Source organism: Bombus fervidus, chromosome 9 (assembly GCF_041682495.2).
Source record: "Bombus fervidus isolate BK054 chromosome 9, iyBomFerv1, whole genome shotgun sequence".
Taxonomy (NCBI): Eukaryota; Metazoa; Arthropoda; class Insecta; order Hymenoptera; family Apidae; genus Bombus; species Bombus fervidus.
Window position 1 is genome coordinate 12,211,584 of NC_091525.1, and position 19,223 is coordinate 12,230,806.

Sequence of the window (19,223 nt, forward strand, 5' to 3'; positions counted from 1 at the left end):
CGTCTACCCTTTAAACGTATCATCCCTTTAGTTTCGCAATTAATCAAGTTATAATTTTATTCTCCATCGCGATACCTTTTTGCGACTCGCAAGAATATAATCAACTTTTTTCAACAATAAGTGCAATTTCCTTCCCAAGGTAAAAGCGTTTCGTTTCTGAAAGGGTTAACCATCCCCGTAGTATAAAAAAGAGAGCTAAAAGTCGTAAAAATCATAAAAATGGAAAAAAATACGCTACTAAAGGGGAACGAAATCCACTCGAAGCTTTAATTGCTAAACGCAACGGCGAAACCACGACAAAACGATAGACCATTCGGCTGGTAACGTTCAGCCAACTCTTTGCAACTGCAATCGAGGTAGCAACGTTAACAATTAACCCTTCGCCGACTCTCCAATAACGATTAATATTCCCCGGACACAGGGCTCGCGATTCTAGGAATTTCACAGGGATAATGAGAGCGACCCCAATCCCCTTTCAATCCCCATCTCTGGACCAATTCAGCCAGGTACCGATCGGGAAACGCGGTGGAAAGTTCATCGCGTGTGCCAGCCAGTAATTTACAATTACGGGAAAATTCGCGTGATCCAAGCTTGCCTCGGTTGAACGCGTCGAGTTTGTTAACGCAGTTAACTCCCAGTTAACTAGCAGCTCTATTGGTCCGTACTTGTTTATTCGTCCTCGCAGCGTGTTAATTAACGCGACTCTCTGCCAGCTTGGAAGAAACACGCCATATCTACGCTTGCTCGAACCTATTTCGTGCCTATTCCGCTTCGACGACCATCGTGGATTGTCGTCTCGAGGCAGACAATGTAAATAATCCTTCGATTTCGATCTCCACGCTGTCGGATTATTAAGTTGATGTTTCACTAACCATAATAAATTGTAATTAACAGCAGCATCTTCCCTTTCAAATTGATACTACACAGATCGCGCTACAGAGAAATCCTAATTAACAATTCCTACGAAAAAAAAAACATCTTCGCAGCGATAAACATAATCGAAATCTTAAAGCACGAATGTTCGTACGTTAAAAAAATGAAAATAAAGTCTACGACATACCGTCGGATAGACGGAAGAAACGGAAACCTGGTCGATCGGCAACGCAGCGAGGAATTTGTGAATCCAATTTGACGGGCTCGGGATTTCGGGGGCACGCAACGACATTGGAGACGCTGATTCCTAATGCAATTATCATCCGGTCGGTGGAAGGTTCGAATGAATGGCGTGAAGACCAGGCCGGTCCACTAGCGATAACTGGATTTCTCCCGTGGGACGCTTCAAAACTGTCGCACCCCTTCTTTCGGCCAGCTGAGATCTCGTTGAGTAGATACACGTATACACATGCCGCACGTATACACGTACAGAGAACAGAGAAACTCGAAGAAAATAAAAAGAGGAACTGGATGGAACGAGAATAAAGTTCGTAAGAACGGAAACTCTGGGGAACTTGTTCTAAACTACGACACGTGACGCGGAGGAATTAAAGAGGCGCTGAAAGTTGAGAATCAAGAACCCAGGATGGCGTGTCATTGATTTTTACCGATCTTACGGGATTTTCAAATTGTTCGCTCTAGGTCTTCCTTTATTAATTTAACGTGTCTGAATTATTAGAGCCAACCATAATCCTACGAAGAATTTAACGAAAGGAAAACATTCGAGAAAGAAGAAACGGGGCTTCTTCTCTTTCGTTCGACGTAGTTTTTAACCCGGAACGATCGGCTCGAATTGAAACATCGAAATAAACAAATTATTCTGTAATTTGCACGAGAACGTTTAACGTTTGCGAATTATTTCGACGCTGACGCGCGCAATTTGTCCCGGCGCTATTTTTAAACGAACCAATTTGGACAATTCCATCGGAACGTGTAAACATTCAGCTTTGAACTTCGCTGCACCGATTTTGTTAAGTAAACCGCATTGTTTGACCACAGTGAACCATGTAAATTCACCTTTAATGGAGGAGAATAATTAAGCGAATGGTAAACGCGTTTCGTCGTAATAATAGTCGCGTCGCTTCGATTTCCAATTTTTCATCTTTCTTTTTTACTTGCATTTTCCCCCTTCTACTTCCTTCTCTATCGTAAGAGTGATTCCATTGAAATATACGAGAGAGTTGGTTCCGAAAAACGATCGACGAAGTCTGCATTTAAGAATCGAGGCTGGTTTACTATAATTACGATATCGAACGATATCGAGTGGTGCAAGAATACGCGATTGTCTGATGCGGAATTAACGAAGCTACTAGCGCGAAAGAAAAATGCATCTATCCTCTGCTTCGTTGAGTAATTTGTGACAAGTAGACTACGGATACTTATGCAAAGTCTGAGGATTGTTTCATCGATTAAATATTACAACGATTATTACGTCTAAGATGTTAGGTTGTCCGAAACGTTTCTTTCGTTTTATAAGGAAATAACAGGCGCACAATGTTTTTTATTTTATATTAGTTTATTGAAATATATAATAATAGAAATAGATCGAAATGGATCACACATAATTCAATAAAATAATATAAAACAGAAATTGTTCTTCATCCATTATCACTTTATAAAACGAAAGAAACTTTTCGGACAACCATAATATATAGAAAATATTTAAATCAATAAATATCTGTAGAAGAATGCCCATTTGGACGGATAATTTTATTACAGAATACCGAAGTAACTGGTAAATTATTTGGATAAAAGAAATAAAGGAATATTCGGCACCGTAAAATAAACGCGACAATTTCAAGCCAATTCTCATAAAGTAAATCCCCAATTTACCTCTATTAAATTAACTCGACAGAATAAGCCGAACAAACCCACTCCAGCCAACCAGTCTCTGAATTATCGGAAATAATTAATACCGGTATCCGTGGGAATAGTTTGGAACCGGATGCACAGACATCGAATAGTCCTATATTTAGAACTGCATCGTATCGACTCCACATTGTCTCACGTAAAACGAGAGACTTCGAGACGAGCGTAGCAGCTGGAGCAACGCAATTACCGATGTTGCGTGTAATTAGACGATCAGCCGAATCGTCGGTGTCACGATCGAAACAAGAAAGTGCTACGGAACGCTCGAACGTAACCCAAACTGTTAGCCAACTCGCCTGTCTTCTTTGTATCGCGATAGCTTTGTATTAAGCTTCATGATTATTGACAATTATAAGACGCGCACGTTAAAAGCTTTTAATCGCAGTGCTACATCTTAAGATAAAAAAAAAGTTACCAAACGAGGCAAGAAAATATAAGAAGCGCGAACCGAGATTAAAGGATAACAATTTGGAAAAATAGTGGAAGAAGGGGACGGAGTAAGAGAAACCTTTAAAAAAACGAGAATTTTCAGCGAAATCGTAATTTAAATTAATCCGATTTCCCCAAGTGTACTACGGCTTGTAATTAAAATCGGAGTCACGTTAAACGCTTGTTAAGTTTAAAAAATCGTATTAGCCAGCTCGGCCAGCAATTTGCGAAACAACGTCAGAAGTTTCCCAGATTTCCCAGCTTGTTTTCCAACCTGGAGAAAAATCCTCGCCATTCGTATCGATTGTACATTAAGCCGTCCGGTCTTGGACGATGGAAACGTAGTTTACGCGGCAATAAAGCAAGTTGTACGAAGGAGAGACAGATTCGGAAGTGCGGTCATGATTAATGTAGCATACTTTTTCCTTAATCAGCCACACGCGGCTTGCATTCGGTCGTGTTTTATTGTTTTAATTTAATACTCGTCAAACAGCACGACTAAACACGATGGAATGGACACTTTTTATCGGTTGAAAGTATATCGTTCGAGCGAATAAGGATTTGCTGGAGACAGTCAGACAGGAAAAGAAATCTATGAATTGTGTAGAAATGGAACTTTCGAATTGATAATCGCGTGATAATAACGTAGACTTACATATATCGATAATCACGAGGAAAATAAACCACTCGACAATTCTATGAATTATCAAACACGTTGTGGTTTCAAAGTACGCAAACACAAATTTATCGCTTAAAAATATTCTATGACAAAAAAAAAAAAGAGAGAAAAAGAGAAGAAGACACTTGGAGCCATCAAAATCAACGTCTCCATAGATTCAATCCGAATTTCCATAGAAGACTAAGGAAGGCAAACATCGAAGCGATAACCGTTCGAAATTTGACTTTCCACGAGTCGAATTCAGTTATCCAGGTCGGAGACCAATAACCGTGGGGAATTTCATTTTTCTCTGGGCGAGGGTCGAACGATCGGCATTCAAAGGCCAATAACCAAAGAGGCCGGGGAATTCTAACTTTTCTCTCGCAACTCGTTCGAACGACGTGTCTCGGCTTGTATCCGGTTCGCGGTCGCAGCGTCTCGAAGTCACGGCAAGCTACTCAATTATCCAGGAATGGATTATACCGGTTTCTGGATTAAACTTGAAACTTTAAGAGGCCGGCCACTTCTAATAGTAATAAAGCACGGCGCTCTCTTGTCAGGGATTTTCGGATTATCCGCCAGCCTCGGATTATCCATTCCACTTCTTATCGTTGGATTATCGATAATCGAAGCGGCATTGTATCGTCCGCGATGCAAGCACCGATACACACGCGATAGTCTTTATTGCCACGACGACTATTTCGATTTCCGACCACAAATCCGCTGCACCTCGAATTTCTCATTCTTCGATTACGTGATTTCCAGTTTTCCACAAAGTTACAGTGTACTCGTTGATAATTGTCGGATATCTTGGATCGTTAGCGGTATCGTTAAGTTTACAGATCTTTTGGGAGTTAGAAAATTCATTGGTAATCTTCGGATACTTTCGATTATCGCGTTTCGTGAGAGATCGTTGCAGTTTGCAGGTTTCTTCGATGTTATGGTAGAACTCTTTGACGATTATTAGGCGTCTGCTTCTTCGTCTACTTCGTTTCGGTCTTCCAATCTACGGGCAATCGTTCGAAAAGGAAACACGTCTTCGTTCTTGCGTTATCGTGATTATAACGTTCAGCGGCGCGACGTTCGTTCATCCAGTTGAGAACGTCAGAAACAGACGAAACCATCCTCTTCCTTCCGCTCAACCAGCCCTTGGACATTTCGTCAACGGGAGGGAAAATGGCATCCGGGTTAATTCACGTTCCTTTGCCGGTGATGTAGCTGGTGGCACGATCCCCGTGCGGTCAGTCAAGATGCATATTCGGACGCGCGTGTTTCGGTGATGCATTATGCGTCGTTCCCGTGACGCCTGGTCGACGAGGGAATTTGCGGCCGCCATGGTGGCTGTTTGCATCCGGGAGAATTGCGGTCCGCTTCCGCCCGATTTATGTAACCGAATAACACCCTGTTTTCAGTCATCTTTCGCTCCGATTATCGCTGCACGATGCGAGCCAATACAATTTCGTTTTACGCTATTGATCGGAAGCTTGGAATCGTCGCTAGCGAATCACATTAGTTCAGTTCAAGAGTCCGAGAACAATTTCATTATTTTAGCAATTTTTGTTCGTTCGAATGATTTAAGATACAATTTTCTTCGAATAATTTTCTTTTACGTTAAAAGATCGTGAGTGTTAAAGAAAGGTAGATATTTGGTAATTGAACGGATCTACACTTTGCAGATTTAAAGTAGTTGCACGTGCATTTTGAAAACCTCGAAGCAAATATTGCACATCCCACCAACCGCATTTGCCAATAGAATCGATTTCCAAGTAGTTGGTTCCAAGGCATTCTTTTCAGTATTCTTCGACGACTAACACGTAAACCCGTGGAAAGGAAACGGAAGAGCTTTAACCGACCGAATTTCAGCCAGTCCACACAGAAAATTCCATCTCCTAAACGACACAATGCCTTCCGATCGCGAGTTTCGTATCATCCGGCACATTCCAACGAAGCGTCGTTCAGAAACGGCGTCGTCTGTAAACTCCACGAGGGAAACGAGTATTCGTGGGCGGGAATGAGCGCGGAAAAGCGACGATCGAACGAGTTTTACGCGCCAGACGTTTAAATCCGTTTCTTTGCAGATCTCCTTGGTGGTTTCGTGAAACCACAGACTACCAAGAAACCCTGGACAAAGGAATATCTTTCTTGTTGAATTTGCGGAGAAAAGACGTTTGGATACGAACCCTTTCTACCAACGAAATACAAAAAAAAAAAAAAAAAAACAAGAAAAACACACACACAGCTTTTTCCACCCTTAGGAAATGTCTTCGTCTATACAGCAAAGTCGATTTAATCTTCCGTGAAATATCTTAATTTTCGTACGAAATTACTTTGGACGCTTTGCGAAACTCTATCTATGACACGTAACGAAGGTTTGCTTCTTCTGAGCAATTCTGAGCTTCCACGTTGATAGAATATTCTGCAAGGCAGACTCCACGCGACAGATTAATTTTTATGATGACGTGGACACGAATGACAGGATTACAGGAATCTCGAGAATTGTAAGCGTGGCGTTTATTTATACATTTCGAATAGAAGATATGGTACAATTCATTGTACCATACACTTCATTGTTCATTTTTTCCACGCAAAAGTGGAGATTAATAGCCGAAAAAAGGACGAAGAATAATGGAGCGCTGTGATGCGCCGATAGAGAGATTCGAGGTTCCACGACTTAATAAGATGATCGCAGACCTTCCAGAAATTGTCAACCTGATGAACATGGCTAAGAAGGTTTAGCGTCTGCTTTGAAACAAAGCTGAGCCCGCGAGGGGGTGGCGGTGACAATAAGACGAACGCAATACCGGAAACGAAGTTAGCCATACGTGCGTGTGCTTGTTGCGTGGTACAAAATTGTCGCCTCTGGCTGATTCGTTTGCGAAACTTTGCCTTTGCTCGTTGCAACACGGATGGGAAACTAAGAAGACGCTCGTATTAAGGATTTTACTGTTGCAAATACGCTCTTTGTGGACGGTTTATGAGATTGTGTACGGAACAATTGCTACGAACTTTGCTCAGGAAATTCTACTCGGGTTTAAAGTTGCGGAAGCTCGGTAGACGCTCAAATACTTCACGTTGATTTGAAATAATTAGGCACTTGGGGAAATGTAGATACAGGAAGATTCTCATATAAGAGTTGTTCATATTAAGTATAAGTTATACGTGGAAGAACAGCTGAGAAGTTTCCTTTCAAGGAGAAAAGGATCGTGTGTGGTCAGACAATGCTCAATGGACGCAAACTTCTAAGTAGAAAAGTATCATACGTGGCCAGGCACATCGCGAGATGCTCGATTTATCGTAAATTCTCGTCCATTACTTTTTACAGAAATTTTCATAACAAACTCAATTAACAAAGTTAACAAATACTCAATTTGCTAGAAATTCTTCTTCGCTGATTCCTAAACAAGTTTACGATGAAATATATTAACATTAAAATCGACAGGGGGGGGGGACTGTGACAAAGATAATTACGCTCTAGAGACAAAATAGCGAAATTATTTCTCTAGCGCAAATACACGTGTACGAACGATAGTGTAATTCCTCGAGTTCGCCAACGATCTAGTCACTTGTTGAAACTTATTGAAATATGTGCCGGTGACAGTGAACTCGTCACGACGGAAAGTTCCGAAATTTTCCAGCCAGTCTCGCGAAAGCTTCGCGGTCCCCTGTTTATACGGAAAGTTTTCACCGAGACGTGGCGGTGGCCACGAGTCAATAATTCAAGCATATTACAGCCGCGGACTATATTTCTTCGAACCGTGCGGCAAGTTTCACAATAAGTTACCAGGAACTCGTTCGTTCCGCTGCGCTGGCTTGAATAATTCTCCCGCAGGGTTAAAACCAACAGTGCCATGTGCAACGTCGCGAAATACTCGTGCTTCGTTTGTATACACGACTGAAACGACCGCGATTTTCAAAACGCCTGTCAGTTCGATAAATACTCTGAAGTTCCGACGTCTGAACAAATACTTGAAGATGGCGGCAAAGAATAGCTTCGTGAAATAATAACGATGGTTTAAAACATTTATTCGAACATCGTCCTTCCTCGAATCCTTTGGCTGAAAATTCCTCGACGCGTTCCAAAAGCACAAGCGTCGGTTCCAATCTCTATCTGTACAGAATATTTATATCACTTGCGTAAACAGATCACCAGTCCAACCAAACAACAAGCCTTCTACAACCCTCGAATCGCAAAAGAAGGATAATCGTGGCACGAGAGTGCTATGATAAAAAGCGCTCGGGTAAAGAAGAGTCGTTCGAACTGAAGCCGCAAATTGTTCATTAAGGTGTCGAGCCAGGCGATAGGAGAGAGAAATAGGATTCAACGGAGTCGAAGTGCTCGTGGATTTAATCTGAATCCCGAGAAGAGGAACGATGGCGCGTGCCCTGGAAAATAAGGGAATCGGAATCGCCGGTCGAAGGAAAGTTTTCTCGTTAGAGGACGGTCCCTTTCCCGCGTAGGCTGGGTCCGTCGCGAGCCGTCCTCGATTATCCTTCTTTAAATGCATACCGACGAAACGATCGGGACAAACGGCCTAGAGGACGACTTAATCCGTTGGCAGACTTGCTAATTTATGATAAGACCGAGAAACGTAGACTGCCAGCACTTCAATCGCATCAGAGGGTTCTCGTTACTCGCTCGTCTCAGAATGTTTGCTTCGGATCCAAGCAGATTATTGGCTTCCTTCTATGTTTCGAGTAATGGAGGCAGGAACGTAAAATTTGTTCCTTCTACGTTGTTATTCGAGATCGAACGTTACTAATAACATTTAGAGTATACATATGCATAAAAATAGCTGCTATTTCCGACGGCTAAAATATTTCGCTTGTTTTGGACACGCGTAGTCGACTGTCTAAAAATTAAAACATCGATAAAACGATGCTTGCCATATTTTATATAACGCGTGTCAAGATTTCATTTCTTTCAAAGTGGAAGTTTGGAATTTCGATGCTCCCGAGGCATTCGATTCTTCGAGGCAGAAAAGTTGGAAGTAATTCGTTCGGCGAGAAGGAAGTCGTCGAGGAAAAAGGAGCTAATCAGTCGAGACAGGATCGAACTCCGAGGCCAGGGCGTGATCTTCTCCGTGACACTTTGAGTACAGTCACTTCGAGTAAAAAAGTGGCTCTTCAGCGGGAACGGTTCTTCCGTAAACGACGAGGTCGCATGTCCAAGATAACTCGAATCTCGAAAGATCTGAATCGTCCTGATTCCCTTGCCTTTGCCCCTATTTTTTTTTTTATCCTTTCGAAAGGACTCTCTCACTCTTTCGAACGAAACATGATTTGAAAATCGAAATATCGAAATTCCGAAATTTCAGTCGCGAGTCTCGCAAAAACATACTTCCAGCTTTCGCGTGGAATAGGATTTTTGTCGACGGACCGAGTTTCAGTGAAACTCTGTCTCTAACGTGACATACCAGCGCAACTCTCAATTAAACCAACTTCGGTAACAATCCCTATCCCGAAATTCGAAATGCCCTGCCTCCTAACAAAAAGTGAGCCAAGAACCCTCGGAATAATCCTCTTTACTCATAAAAGGTCCATTAACTGTGTCCTCCAGCTAAACTCCAACTTCGCACGAAAGCCAGCTATCAACCCGACTACGTTAAAGAAAACACTTCCATCCCCTAGAAACGACACTGGCAGGTCGAATGGGTGTTACGAGACTCTCCCTTTCTTTTTGTCCTTCCAAGAGGTAATCCTCCACGAAGGTTCAAACAACCATGTCGAAGGTGTGAAACCTTTCGTTGATTCAGCGACGATTTTCCGCTGGTAACATTTGCAAGAGGACAAGAAATGGCGCATGTCCAACCCGTCTGCCAATACCAAGTATCTCGAGAGCGTTACACCGTTGCCGGTCGATTACAGCCGTGATATCGATTGTTAGGGGGCAAGAAACCGTGACAGGAAAGGCCTCATCTACGGACAGGCGGATAGAAGGCTTATCAGCGATCTTGTTTTCCCGAGAATTTCCAAGTGTTCCGAGACGTTCAACTGCCGTAATCCGTTTCGCGTTCCAACTAGCAATTGTTTCCAACGCTGCACGCATAATTTCCGTTCGCCGTATAATTTGCAATCAGAAAGTTCGCGAGTGTTTCGGAGATGTTGGAACCGAGCGATTGAAACGACTTTTGGTGACACGTTACGCGTTACGAGGAGTTAACAGTCGATAGATCAAAAATTCTTTCGCGTTTTTAAATAATTTGATAACTTTTAAATAAATTAAATTATAGCTCTTAAACAATTTCAGAAGCAGAAAAATAATGACTCAAACCCCTTCTACTTTTATATGTATCGCGGTATAGTTTAATTGGGACGAAAATTCAGATATCGATAAAACATCGAATAAAACTAATCGATTCGGAATGCAATAACTTTTACACGAAGAGAATAACGGTACGTTTTAACGGTTCGAGTACGAAGAAATTTTCTTCCTTCGACAATTCCCCGGATTTATTCATTTATTGTTCACGATAATATATTCGCTCGCAGAAGATAGCGTAATTTAATTCGCAAACAACGAAATCTCCAACCTAAAGCCCTGACTCAATAAACGCGTGACCCACTTTTTTCGCGACTAAACACCCAATCTTTTCTTCAGCCCCCTCTATGGCACATTTCCCGTCCAGATAATCTTCGCCTCGCTCTCATGCTCGTCATTTCACTACCTAAGAAGCGTTATTTCTCAAAGACTGTGCTGAAACGGTTTCCGCCGCTCTCAATGGACCCTGCCGCGATCGAAAATTCAAGCCTAGCTGTAAGTTGCGTTCAACCCTTGGTACTTTCGAAAAATCCTGCGCACGGAATTGGCGAGGCTCCAGGGTCTTCTCTTAACCTGATTAAACGTCGTTTATCGCCCCTGTATATGTAATACCATACTGTATCGGTAAAGGGAAACAAGACATTGAAAATGGCAATCGAGGGTTGCAGCTCTAGGTACTAGGGAAATAAGGGTTGTAAAATCCTTAGGGATCAGAGCTGGATAAAAGTTTGCCTTTAGAAGATGAAAGGAAAGTATAATTAAAGAGAAAAGATGGATCTCCTGAAGATGAACAACTGCCGAATAGAAACGATTAATAACGTAATTTCGCCGATCTTATCGATGAATATATTTTTCATTTTGTTTAGTTAAAAACAGTTCAGCTAATCGGTGATTGGAACCGTAGTTGGTGTTAGTGGGAAACAGAGAACGGCAAGAGTATGAGACGAGAATTGAATGAAAGCTTGCCTTTAGAAATTCAGATAATAAAGAAAGATGAAATTTTTTTATGGTGGTAATATTCGCGATGGAAATTGGTAGGAAAATAATTTCGTTGATTTTATTACCTTGAATGTCAATAATGGATGCGTCGTTAATCTTATTTAGTTAGGGACAGTTCGATGAAATGGTCGGGTACGAGTGATTTATCGTCTCCGGATAGAGAAAGCGCGGTTGGCTTTTTCTTAGTTGCCGATGAGCCAGCACCATCCACGGGTGACGTTCGTCGGGTAATGGAACGTGATTTAAGATGCCTCGAGGTGAGGGGTTGCTACCTCGAGTGTTACTTTTAATGGGTGCCGTTGAATATGGCCGGTGAATGGAACATTGGATCTATTTATCGAGTTCTTCAGCTTCGAGTGTTTGGTTGCCGAAGTGCTTTGGGTTGTAAATCCTTTGTCTCCGAGTAGTTTCTCAAAAGCTTAGGAAAATATCGCACAGTCTAACAAACTTTGTAAGTTTTAACAATGCGAAGAAATCTAGAGGAAATTTTCATAGGAATTTTCAAATAACGTAGAAAAAGCAGCTACATATTTCTTAAATATCTTGCTCTTCAAGTTTTGAAAAATTAAAAGGAAAACCTAGAGAAAGCGCTTGGAAATCTATTAAAAGGAAGGGCATATATTTTTGAAGCATTCTATAAGAATTGTTAAGTGTTTTCAATTTTCTTGGAAGATTTTTGCGATGCGAAACGAGAAGTATCTCGATATCTCATACACCTTAAAATACAAATCCTGGATTAAAGGAATTCTTCATGAAACAAGCAGGAAGTTTTTAAATATTCCACGCTTAATTCGTCCCGTATTCCATAAATCGTAATTTCCACATTTTAAAGGTATAAAATATATTTAAGAATCTTGAACGTAGATATTAATTTCCGTAACTTATATCTGTATTTTAATATACGAATTTTAATCGAGTTAAAAAATTTCCAAAGAAGTTTCTAAAAAAAAAAAAAAAAAGGAGAAAAAATACAGGAGCAGAAATTTTCTCCCAATTTCCACATGTCAAGAGCGCAAAAAAAAAAACTTTAGAAAATCTCCGTAGAAGATAGCGAATGTATTAACCCCCGTAACTACCCCGAGTCCCAATTCACATCGAATCAATTTCCAGCGATCGACGTCGCTTTCACGCAATCAGTCTTCCCCCCCTAAACGATACTCGACGACTGTAACATCCCGTGGAAATCCCTTCAGCCACCCCAAGGCATTCTTTGCGAAACGAGAAGACAATTAAGTCGATCCCACACCCCTCGAATCCGGCGTGCTCGCGTCTCGGAGGGACGGAATCTCCGTCGAAAAATCCATCCAGCCGCGTATTTCCCTCGATTTCGAAGACAGAATGCACGAGAACGATCCATTTCCAGACTGCAAATTCGTTTCCGCGGTACAAGAGCCTCTAGCGAGTTCAATTCCGCGCGGCCACGAGCTGATTTTGAAAAATGCAACGAGCGCAAAGAGGGTGAAGCAGAACGAAACGAGGCTCGTCCCCGTTTTGTGTTTGCGCACGATCAAATAAGAAAGCCGGCCGGCAAATTGAATTTCCCATTCGCGGACGGTTAAGAGGTGGATGGAGTAGGACGAATAAGGGGGTAGTTTCCTCTCAGCTTTTTTCCCCTGTAACAACGAAAGGGAGAGGGAGAAAGAGAATAGAAGTTAGCTTGAAATGAAAACGATTCTACTCTTTGTTCCTTTTTTTTTTTTCGTCTTCCCCCCTCTCCCTTTTTTGTCTCTTCCGTTTTGTTTCTTTCTCTGTTGGCTATTTGTTTTCACGGTCTAGATTGGGTACGTCTTTCCGCCACGATTTTAGAAAACAGAGAGAGAGCAGCAACAGTGACAGGGGTAAAACGTGGCGTTTAGATGCGGCAGCTGTTAGGCTACTTTGTTAAGCACTCGTCACACAGCCGGAAGCTCACCGAGGGACCACGAGGGTTTTTCTCATTTCTTCGCTGGTTTTTCCGCCACTTTCGGCTGCTGTGGACCGTTAATAACGAACGATGGTAGAGCTCGATATTAAAGCTGGAGATCTCGCGTGCACCCTTTGAATCCCGTTGAAGAACTCACAGACAGTTCTTTATCCTTTTTGCAGCCTCCCATTCTTTTTACGATGCACAGAAGATTAATATTGAATTACCGTTTTTTTTTTTTTTTAAATATTCTACGTGTACTTCGATATTTACAAGACAGAAATTTTATCATAGGATCTACCGAGCGAATAATTTTTGCCAAATATTTAACAATGTACGTTCTATGAAAATAATAATCGTTGAATAAGAATGATCAATTTTTAAGGGATATTCTATGCAATTTCTAATAATTAATTTTTTGGAGATACTGTTGACTTTGTTAATAATACAGAACTTTTTAATTGGCAAGAAGAAAGTGTTATCAGATCGTAGTTTTAATAGAACTAGTAAACAGTAGAAGTTTCGTAATAGGAAACTTCGTAGATCAGAGTAATCAAGTTCTTAAAAATACACTATAACACTTTTACTTGGCGAACAAGGTAATTCCTATAACATTAATTATTTAGCAGGAACGATCTTCATAATCATTTTGCCAGCCAGCCATAGGCGATTTAGCGTAAACGAAGTTAGCGTAAACGCGTCTAAATGCAGATTTTCCCGGAGAACGTGGCAACATATCCAACACACCAAAGTCGTGCGAGTAATTAGAAACGCGTAATTAAGACCAGCTTAAGGCGATATCGCGTCTAGCGACTACGAAATTCCCGCCCAGAGATTATACGGTTGAAGCGGTGGAAACGTTGGACTGGCGAAACGCGGCTATCCGTTCCCTCTCTTCGTCACTTATATTTAAGACGACGTGACCATTGTAAACATACGCTTATCTTGCAAAGAAATCTCCCTAAGAGCCTCTACCAAAGAACATTTTATTCGAAGTAGCCGGGAAGTGTGTCTTAGGCTTCCTACACAACTTCCATCATGAATTTCGAAACCTAAACTCTGTTTTACAAACTATTTTAGTTTATTATTTTAATATTATTGCACGTTCTTATTTTTATTAAAAAGCAGTTACACTACGCGATATGCGTATTTCTATCGAAACAACGTTCTACCGTTTACGTCCGACGATCGACGTGTAAAGAAATCGTGTCGTTGCAATTTTGTTTCGCCCATGAATGAGGTTATGAACGAATGAGGTTATGAACGAACGAGGTTAGGAAGATTAATATTACGAATGAAACAAAGAATTAAATTTGCACGAGTTTCTGACGTAGTTTAATTACAGGACGTAGAACTTTTCTCGGTTTTTCGTTGCACGAGTAAGTTAGGAAGATGGAAAACTTGGTCGCGATGTGAACGAGGGTTTAGATGTCACGCTCAAAATTCTGGAAAATAGTGTCGGCGCGGCGCTTCCTCGCGAGAGAGAGATGCATCATCCTAAAAATATCGCCAACGTCGCGATTATTTTCACCGTATCTTAGGAAACGTGGACGTTGGCGATAAGAAATGATAGAAGCGGCGTAAGATACCGCGACAATCCAGCGCCGGGACGAGAGAAAGAGGCGGCAAAGGAGAGACTTAATGGCAGTGTCGTGGAAAAACTCGGCGATCTCCGGAACGCTTTGACCGATAAAAATTTGTTAGACCGGGACGAGATATAGGCCATTCCATTCGATATATCACGATGGAAATATCTCTTAACTAGAAATTATAATAAGATTTCCACGTTTTCTCGTGAAAATCGTCTCCTGACGATAAAACGTGTACAAATGAAAATATAAAAATAGAAGGTAAATCGTATCGTAGGTACTCGTGTTTTTTCTTTCTGTTTTATTCTTCTGGATGGAATAAATCAGCGCAGAACGATCAAAGATAATGGCGTTTTAAGTGACTGTACGAAGAAACAATAGCCGCTGCGATAGTAACGCAATAGCGACATCGCGATGGAATAAAGAAACGTATTTTTGGGAAGACGTCGTAAAACAGCGATTATTTTCTAGCGTTTGTGCTTAGAACGAATAAGACGATCGCGAGAGATCGAACGCACAAGAAACAGAAACCGAACACAGAGGATATCGTGGAATAACACGTCGTCGATGTTATAGGATTAAGATCGGTCTCGAGTCATTGGAGACGCGGCTTTATGCACGCACGGTTTTATGACATTTTTACGCGGTCCGATAAAGGAATAACGGCCAAGCGAGGAAATATACAACGCGATATATAACGGGACAAGAAAAGAGGCGATTCTCCGTGAAAAAGTGGATAAAAAGCGCGAAATAAAAGATATACAATTTTTTTTTTTTTTTTTTTTTTTTTTGAAGAGAGGAAAAATATAGGTTTCCGTAAAAGCGAGTTTGAACGCATACACGATTTTCGAGAATAATCGAGATAAAAGAGATTGAGCAAACGATGAACGTTTAGAATAGACAGTGGAGTCTATATCGAAACGTTTTATCGCACGAGTATCGGAGTCGCGATTGGCGATGTTTTCATATTCATATCAATTCGGTCTTTCGATTTAAAAATTCCTATCGTTAACCGTAAGAACGTTGATAAGTTATTCTAACATTTCCTTTCGTAAAGATCGAAATACATAGTTATATTCGTTTTAAATATCGTACAATATTATACCTTTGTAATACACGTATAAAAAAGCACGTAGTTTTTCATTAGTATCGCAGCCCTGACACAAGCTAATTAATCTAATCCATACTTGGCCAAATATCTTTTTAAAAAATACATAAATAAAATTCAAACGATGCGTTAGACATACGTACCATGGAAACTAATTGATTACAGATATAGATAGTATACAAAAAAAAAATATCAAGTTCGTTGGAATCTTCTTCGTTCGTTAATATTATATTACGCGTTAAGCGGAGCGAACGGATGATTCCCAAGAATGCAAAGCAAACGAAGGCCACGATAAACCGACAAACAACGAAAATTTCGTTAGGTCTCGTTACGAGAGTAAATTGGCCGCGTCGATTTAATATCGACACCCGGCAAAGGGCGTCGATCTTCACAAAGGCACCGAATGACTTTCAGATGAGCTTTCCGGAGATAATAAGTCCGGTTTTTCGACAAAGAAGGCCTCGATCCCCTTTGGTAGATGGGACGACGTAAGAGTTTAATGAATTTCACGGCATTCCGTTCGACGGCCTGGAGATAAGTTGTCAAAGAAAAACCTCTCGCTCGAACCTCTATCGGTGGGGAACAAAGAATAATTTTTTATAGGGGATAGGAAACTTTTCTCGCCCCCGGGATACTCTCGACCTGGACCAGAGGAAACGAACGGATACCGAATTCCTTCTCGATGATGCTGCAGAGAATCTTCTTGTTAAAGGCGAACAATTTCCACGGGAAGTTCCTCCTGCTACGCCAGCCAGAACAATCGAATACTTTTTAGATTAAATGAAATTTTCCAATCATTGGCGCGAAAAAAAACTCGACAAGCCCGGAGTTTCATCAATTCCTTTCTCTTCTTTCGATTCGATTGAAAATATTCGCCTTCTCTCAATATCTTTCTACGTATTCCAGAAATCTTTGATGACATTCTTTACTGTAAATGTTTCTTCGATTGTTACTATGCTGTAGATAAAGAAATACCAAGGATGGTCGCTTTTCGAACAGAATTTCAACTTTTATATTATCCGACATATTGTAACAATTTACGATGTCAAAGTGGAACTTACTATTATAGTGGAAAATACGTGTTTTCCAACATCCACTGAGAAGTAGAGCGCAGAAACGAATTCACAGCTTTCTATTCGTACACTGAAGCAAAAACTACACACCATACTTCAGTAAACGACATCAAGTTGAACCGACAATTACCAAATGATTAACATTCCCAGTTCGATGGTTCGCCTGTAATTTAAGTCGAATAAGACGAAGATACAGACAAAATCCTCGTGATCGCGGAGTGGAATGACGTTCCAGAGATTGAAACAGGTTTGGGAAGTGGCGAATTTGGCTTAAACAGGAAGTTTATCGGCTAATGTACGGCACCTGCGATAGTTGTGCACGAAAATTCCATTCCTTCTACCGAAGGTTCGAGGCTTAACTCGCGCTACAAATTTCTGCTCGAACGCCAATCGGGGAGCTCCTTAAGGCGCGTTACGCGAGATACAGCTCTGGTTACACGATTGGTTCTAACCTGGTAACTTCGCAGTTTACATCCAGCGTCGTTATCGTCGGCACGATTGCCGCTAACACGGCTCTGCGCGCCATACATATACGCGTATATCGCGCCGCTATGGGGATTCTGGACGATTACAGCGGCTGGCGTGGAAACCGGAGAAACGCGATGGGGGTTGTCGTGACGACTGGGCTGCGAAGTTTGCGATGTGTAAAGGGCGAGATTATTTTAAACGAGGAGGTGAGAATTCCAGGAAACTGGTTCCGGTACGTGTTGCAGAATTGTTATTTTCTCTCGTCGAACTGGAATAAATGAGAGCGTAAAATTAGAGGACTTACTTACTTACTCTTTGTATCCAAATCATAGTATTTTTATAGAACGTTAAAAAATTCCGAGCACCCGAAATAATTAAATCCACATCAATGTATTATCAAAATGATTTCTTATCAAATATAAGCTAATAATAGATACTAATAAAAATGTTCAAACTGTTCTTTTCTGTTCCACTGTTTATTATCCAAAACGTCCAAACAAAAACGAGGCTGAGGTTCCAGTCGACGTTATCATTTTTCCACTGTTCACGTAGAAATCGGAAATCGGATCGATCTCGTGCGAATTTTTAACGCAGCCGCGGGCATCGCCAGTCGGTTCAATCAAGATCACGTCACCAATCCGTTCAATCATTCGTCCTTCTCACTCTAGCACGCATAGATTCAGAAACGCGATTGTTCACGAGTAACGATCAAATTTTCGTTCGAGTAGTAATGTCAGTTGATTATGGTGACTCACGGTAGAATTTGAATATTTATCACGGAAAACTTTTATGCATATATTTATGATATATCGCATTTGGTTAACATTTATGCATATATCGAGCGCGTTATGCAAAACATTTTGAAACTTTATTAGCACAACATCGGTGACCTATATAGCGAGAAACGAAGTCCACGCTAAGATTCGCTATTTCAAACAAGTACCTTACCTATTTCTCGTTTATTTTAACATTTAAATTTTCCACAAATGCGTAAAAATTGCCAGCCTAATTATGAGACGAAATCACCGCGATTATAGAAGTAAAGTTTGGAAAAAGTTCGAACATGTTCATAGAAGTGACAAGTTTGCAAAGATAATAAATTGTTCGGACATTTTTGAAAATTTTCGCAATAAATGGCATATTTTGACCTAATGGAACAGAGAATGACATAAAATGCAATATGTGTTTGTTAAATAGTTGTATTAAGATATTGTGAAAAGGCAATTGCTACTAAAAAAGCAAAGGTGTTAGGAATAAAATATCAATTATTTTAAACTGACTCTTTTTTTAGTTAATCAATAATCACTGATTCTAGAATTTCAAATTTTTTAAAAGTAAAAGACGTAAAGACGATATCAAAACCAAGTACCAAATATCCAAAAATTAATTTATATAATAACCAAATATTTTCCTCTCCAACGCTTTCGCATAACATATTGCAGTACAAAGTCTAAAATCCTATTAAACTTTAGCTTAAGAACACTTTGTACAAAACACTGCCGTACGCTTCAACGGCGTTAATTATAGATTTATCGACATTATAACTTTATTAGCTACGCACATTCATCAGTGCATTAGCAAACTCTTCGAACTCTAATCTTCCAAATCTTCGTTTTTCTTTCCATCGCGATTTCAATCCAAAATCTCATACGATCGTAAACTGTTAATCATGTTATGCGAGTTTCAAATGGCAATTTGTCATATATTAATTAAGTATTCTGATGTCATAAATTAACGACGATGATGTATGCAGTGTTAATAATTAAATTAGAACAAGGAAGTTCAGCATACGCTCGTGTCTGGAATCATATACATCGAATCGTAAATGTTATAACAAAAATATTTTACAGGAGTGGTGAAAATTGTTGTGTTGGCTAATTTTCTCAATCGACATATACTCACAATTAGATACGGTAACGATATTTTCATAGCGCG

General features: G+C 40.6%; 2 protein-coding genes across 3 annotated transcripts in view; one reads left to right on the forward strand and one right to left on the reverse strand.

The window, feature by feature from the left end:
• The window catches only part of LOC139990929 (peripherin-2-like), a 347,906-nt gene that overhangs the window by 161,101 nt on the left and 167,582 nt on the right, over positions 1–19,223 (reverse strand). The gene's annotated exons all lie outside the window — the stretch shown is intronic.
• LOC139990927 (uncharacterized) overlaps positions 1–19,223 on the forward strand; it is a 129,227-nt gene that overhangs the window by 61,497 nt on the left and 48,507 nt on the right. The gene's annotated exons all lie outside the window — the stretch shown is intronic.